The sequence below is a fragment of the Notothenia coriiceps genome, unplaced genomic scaffold, assembly GCF_000735185.1.
Source record: "Notothenia coriiceps isolate Sejong01 unplaced genomic scaffold, NC01 NC01_scaffold00005785, whole genome shotgun sequence".
Classification (NCBI taxonomy): domain Eukaryota; kingdom Metazoa; phylum Chordata; class Actinopteri; order Perciformes; family Nototheniidae; genus Notothenia; species Notothenia coriiceps.
The window spans coordinates 451,536-457,830 of NW_011338486.1; the positions used below are offsets into that span (position 1 = coordinate 451,536).

Here is a 6,295-nt window from a genome sequence, read left to right on the forward strand (position 1 = left end):
GATTAGGCAACTCCGAGGAGTGTGTGTGTGAGAAAATCGCCACCTTTACACTGCGCGACCCCCCCCACGATCACCTCGGAGCATCGCGTCGCTTTGACACCGCGCGAATGTGACATCCACGTGCCGCAAACGACTCGCCTCGCCTCCCCCCTACGCCCACGATCACCTCGGAGCGTCTACCCGCGACGGACGTCGGGGAGTCGTGGGGGGGGTAAGAGCGTAGGTAAACGCTAACAGAGTGTCGTTCGTCCTTTGGTGTGGTCTTTCGGTCGAGTTGTGACAGTCGAGGAGCGTCGGTCGCTCGGTCACCCGCTCGACTGGTTAGTCTCGAGTGTCCCTCCCCCCCCGTCCTCGGAAGTTGTTCGCAATCCTGTCTCTAACCTGTAAGTCAACTTATGTGTATGATATGTCTCTACGACAATACTCTTTGGCTACACTCAAACCTTTTAACGCGTATATATTTAGAATAAAGATCGTCTGGAAGTTGTTACCCTTAATACTAGTCATCTTGTTCCGGCCACAGTACCTTGGAAACTCCAACTGTTCGCCGAGATTTTTCTTATTTACAGAGAAAAACCTGTTTTCTTTTAGGTTTAATTTCCTTAAATCAATACTGAGAGCGTAACGCAATCAGCGCTTAGCGATGTTATTACTACAGTATTACTAGTCCCTATGAAGTCCTGGTCCATTTTCGTCGAGTACGTCACAAGACGAGGTGGTGTCCACACTCGACGAGAGCATCGATGTGTCCCAGCGAGCACCATGGCCGGACCGTTAGCTCGACTACAACACAAACAAGGCAGAAAGAGCAAGATTTGGCTAGAAACAACTACGAGGAGCCGTATTCCTCATCGGAACGCCCCGCCTTTCACAGAAGTCTGAGCGACAGACGCAGTCGTCGTGCACCAATGGGTCCATTTGGGTATGGGCACGTCACCATACCCAGGAAGAAAACAATGGAAAAAGATAAATCTCCAACGAGGCGTTCTGGGGCAGCATAGACAGGTATTTTCTGTGTTAGAGTTTTACTCGCTACAGGGTGTACTTTGAGGGTTTTTGACTCTGCAGACCGTTTACATGCATAAAAACCTTCATAACACACAAGGGGACGGGTAATAACCAGAAAAGCAAGACATGGGACCTTTAATTCCCAAATGTCCCAATGCATAATAAGTAAGAATGAAGAATAACATTGAAGGACTGAGCATAAGAAAAAAGTGCAATCTACCTCACCTCAATACTGCCCATGTGGACTTTTGCAGTTAGTAATCTGATCCATAAAGCTCAAAGACGCACACAGACTCCACAAGGAGCCCCATGGGAACATAAATACATGTGAAGACTTCTGCTGGTGGCCATATTTGGCTCGTTTCAAACTGGAGGGCAGCTAGCCAAAGTTTGTTTGCACTGACAAGTGCACAGATGGCTATGTATCTTTAAAACATGACATTCACACTTTCTAAATATTGAGGGAGATGGATGTGGTGAGCAAGGGAATATGGTTTGCAATTGTTTCACTTTAATACTGACGTAACTACTTGCAATAACCATCACCAAATAATCTACAGTAACTCATAACACTTTACACCAGCCATTGTTAAGAAATGGTGAACTAATCATTATTTAATATGACTATTAACCATCATTTGGAACTAAGCGTTAACCAAAGTGATTGAATCATTATTGAAATAATCATACTTATTTAATTGTAAATATATATACAATATTCTTCATTATAACAGTCAATTATCGGTGGTTAAATTCATTTTTTGCCACTATGAACAATTTGTTGGTAATGACCTGACCTCATATGCAGGTAACCCTGTTTCTTTTTCGAATATTTGCAAACCAAAATTAGTATAACTGTAATTTACAGTTGCAGCCGAGGCTCACAATCCATCATACATGGTTATAAATGGTGAAGCCTCTTTGTAATGTTTCTACTCATGTGGCCATGGCCATTAAACATAAATGTACATAAACAAATTGTTCCATATTATATATACAATACAATGCTTTTTAAGAAGGAACAAGGAAATCATCGTATTAAACCTTTTGGTAACTTAAGAAATATTAAGTAGTGATTATTTCACCAAGGGGTCGTAGACATCCTGAAGAACCATGACAGTATTATTATTTGTAATGCACTTTAAATATCAGTTGTAAAGCGCTTTGACAAAGGTATGCACGCTATTACGGAGTCTGCAACATGTCAAGAACCAGCCGGACGGAGGAGCCCTCTGATTGGCTGTTTGTCTTCATGAAAAGCTGCAGCAGTGAAAGCCAACGCTCTGTGAGTCGGACCCCGTCTGACTCGAGTGGATTAGAAGGAAAACCCTGACTGTGACTCAGCTGGGACTTAATCCACCCCGATGGGACTAACACGCAGAACGACAGACTGAGGGACCCAGCGTCAGCCAAGAAGCATCAAAGGTAAACTGTTTTCATATCTCACCAACACATCTCCTACACTGGCACTTTGCCAAACAAGCACTTAAAGAAATACATCATGGAGTGAGAGTGTGTGGACACTGTTCCGATGTTTTAATGACTCGTAACATACAGAACATAATGTTATCTCTCAGTTTACTGGACCAAGAAACATCTGTAAAACATCTGTTAGCTAACAGCTTGTTGACTGCTTGGTTGTTTATACTTTGTGAAAAAGTTTAGGTTCAGAGATGTCCAAATAAAAACAGCCTGATTCACAGTTATATCAAACAGCATATTTACATTATGAGAGGAAACCAACCATGGAAGACTTTAAGAAGGAACCTCAAAGGTAGAGCTGCAGCAGTTACTCAATCAACAAGATAGTAATTGCAAACAATGTTGATGGTTGCTTCATCATTTAGGTACATTTTTTATGAGAAAGTTGCAGTAAATGCTCTTTGTCAAATATAGAGATTTGTTTTTATCATATTAACCTCGTTTTCTGGGATTTTTGAAAGGAAAAAATGTGATATCTTAAGACATCATCTTGGACATTGATCATTTTTAACAGTTTATAAACATTATATAGACCCCTTGAATAATCAGCAATGCAATTCATGGTTAGTTGCAGCCTAAATCCAAGAAATCAAGGATTTGAACTACATCCTTGAACCTCTCAGACTCTCGTTTTCATTCCAGACTTTTCTTTTGCAGCTCTTTCTCGACAAATTGAAGATGATATATTAATCTTCTACTTGTATCAGTATCATTTAGTATCACACTGTTTTATATTCCTCATCAGTTTCCTCTTGCTGCTCGTGTCAGAGGGCAGCATTAATGAAACGCCCGTCCGACCTTATTGCTGAATGAGAGAGAGACAGAATGAGTTAGAGATCAGTGTGAAACACGCTCAGCTCCCAGTTATCATCTCAACCCTCAGGGTCACACTGCTTCTGTATTTTGTTACTGTATGTGAAAAAAAGACGTGCAAAAGAATATCGATTACATATAGACACAGAAGGATTCATACACAACCATCGATGATCCTGAGGCTCACTTGCATTACCCCAAGTCTGATTGAATCTAGCAGCCCTGTGATGTCAGTGTGAGGCGTTGTACGTGCTGTTCAATATGCCAAGCCTTCCAGTCAGCAGCTCTGATCAAAGACATGAAAGAAGAAGGGTGAATCTGCACACTTTAAAGCTTTAATTAAAGCCCTTTGACCTCATTTTTAGAGACAAAATGAACACAACAGCCGTGGTGTCATCATGTGTAAAAGTGTTCATTGCCTTCTCCTGCAAGAACGCTTAAAATCCATGTTGCATATATCTAAATACTTTGAGCTATGTTTTAAATGCCCGGGCCACATATCCTGCTGTAATTAGTTTTTAAAATACCTTTTTAAAATAGACACATTTCTGACACTTACTGTATATGTTTTCCATATTTCTCCTTCTCTGTGTGCACAGGTCAGTTTGAGGTTCTCTTAATTTCATTCCCGGGACCCCTCCACCAGCGTCAGATGACCCGCTGCAACAACGTCCTTTGAAATGAGCAGCAGAATGAAATGGAGCATCATTAGTGACTGCAGGAGAGGAGAATAGCTGGATAAGGGCTACAGCACGACTCTCTCTGCACCTACATCTCTTCTTCCCCACAACTGGAATAAATATGGTCGGTTGCAGTGTGTTACCGGTGACAGGGGCTCTTTGAGTGCCGAGAGCATCCTCGCCTGTCTGATGCAAATACCAAACTCGTCGTATAATGACCTTTTTTCTCACACTTGCTGCATGAATTATGTTTTAACACTGCTGATTTTTCATGAAACAACAAAGGCTCAATGATTTAATGAAAAGTGCCAAGGCCTTTTTCTATTGCAGAATCTGAAAATATTTCAAAAAGAAGCGTATTTATTTTGTTATTTTGTACATTGTGTTTTGGAAGTTATTGTCAATGTTGCTGTTTATTTGGCACATGTGAGACACCCTCCTGACAAATGGGAGGATCACAAGTTTCCTGTGTTGCACAAAATGTGATAAATAGAAGCACGGTAGCCAAATGCATGCAGAGGTTGCACCAGCACCACAGAATTAAATATTTATAAACTACCTACTAATAGGAGGAAGATACAGTACATCAATACACTTATTCACACTAACCTACTCAAGCTTTTATGTCACTGTAATCGCCACTTTTAATATCTCTATTTGCATGATACCCCATAATTGTGTACACGGTCATTATTTTACCATCACAAAGAAAAACAGGGCAGGATTCCTTCGCATTTCAGTCATAATGAGTTCAAATAAAACTTTGTACTTCAAACCATTCCTTTTCTCATTATTTCTTGTGCATATTTACAGTTTGCCTCACTGCATTTCAGAAAGATAGTTAGATAACACTGTTGTTTGGTAACTGAGAGGAAGAGAAATGTGGGTGAATATAATCTCCTGCAGCACAGCCTGGGGCAGCAAAACAGAAAGGCACAGAGCGTTCTGGAGATGATGGTTCAGAACCACCTGGAAAACAGTGTTGATGACAAACCCAAACACACAGGAGGCCTGCATGTCCTAAGCCCTGTGAAGGCATTACGAGAGAATATATTTAACCCGCAGCGTTTATAAAACTGCCGCCGTCCCCTTTTTTAATCTGAGCCTTCTGAACTGATCTTTCAGAAATGCCAGTCAATATATAACACAGATTTTCCCATCACTCATGTGACCTTTTCTCATGTTCCTGGGTGTGAGGCCAACAGGCAGCTTCAGACAATAACTCAGCTGTTGTAATATATTAACGGCAGCACGCCAACACACCCATAAATAGGGACAGCCTTGTCATGCACACGCAGTCAAACGCAGCCAAAGGGCAATTTGTAAAATAGCCAGGTGCCTGCAGTGCGTACAGCTTGACTTGTGATTAACAAACTGTCATGGTGTGCGCGATATTTACGTAATGCTGCCTTAGTTTTAATCGGGGTCATCATCAGGATCTCTTTTTGCTTCTCAAGTGGCAGAATAGAATAAATTCATTTATTGTTATTAAAATGTGAGGATTCATTAAATACTGGTGATTAGATGAGTTGGGTGCCACGAAGCATAACATTCTAATTTTGCATGAGAACTGAAGTGATGAAAATTGTGAGTGTCTAAATGTACAAAACAGGTACTGATGAAGAAGTGTATTTTCTGAGAAGACCCCACAAGCAGAATCTGACTGCACTACATCAACATCTACTTAATTAAAATATCATTTTGTAATATATATTTAGGTTTATGGCCCCAGAGGTCTCTCACCCTATGTACTAAGTGTTTACCCAAGCGGCCTAAAAAATGATCTATCCTGTTTTTTTAATATGGCAATCATAATGACCTTTCTTCTTGCATCATCAGAACTTGTGATATCCACATCCTCTGTAGTTTCCTGTAGTGGACATCACCAAATATTAGCATGCGTTCCCTCCAAACTTTGACTTCATCCACAATTAATCACTTAAGCATTGTCATTGATAGCCTGTCAGCATGGTGGCAGTCTCAATCTTAGTCTAGTTCTCTACTGAATTACTGAATAATTGTACCTCTTGAGGCTGAAATGTATTTAAAGGAAACAATGAAAACAAATTGCTCTTTGGTTCAAGTGGTTAAAATTTTACCACAACTTGTGATAAGTGTTTAAAGAAATGTTGCTCTGTTTAATGGAACAAATTGTAAAGATTGTATACATCTTGGTGGAGAAGAGGTTTAACAGAATTTGTTTCCTGAATTAATGTTTCTCTTCTCAGGCAGAGATACAGACCTGCTTTGAACGAGCATTACATTTAAGCCACTTCTGATAATAGCTTGGTTAGGATAAGGTGAGAAAAGTA

The 6,295-nt window shown here is 40.6% G+C and overlaps 1 long non-coding RNA gene across 1 annotated transcript; it reads left to right on the forward strand.

Annotated features, from left to right (window-relative positions):
- Window positions 1-1,073: 1,073 nt before the first annotated feature.
- LOC104943162 (uncharacterized) lies at window positions 1,074-4,761 on the forward strand. Its single transcript, XR_798087.1, has 2 exons — window positions 1,074-2,433; window positions 3,903-4,761. It is a non-coding gene; the product is annotated as an uncharacterized lncRNA (long non-coding RNA).
- The last annotated feature ends 1,534 nt before the right edge of the window (window positions 4,762-6,295 follow it).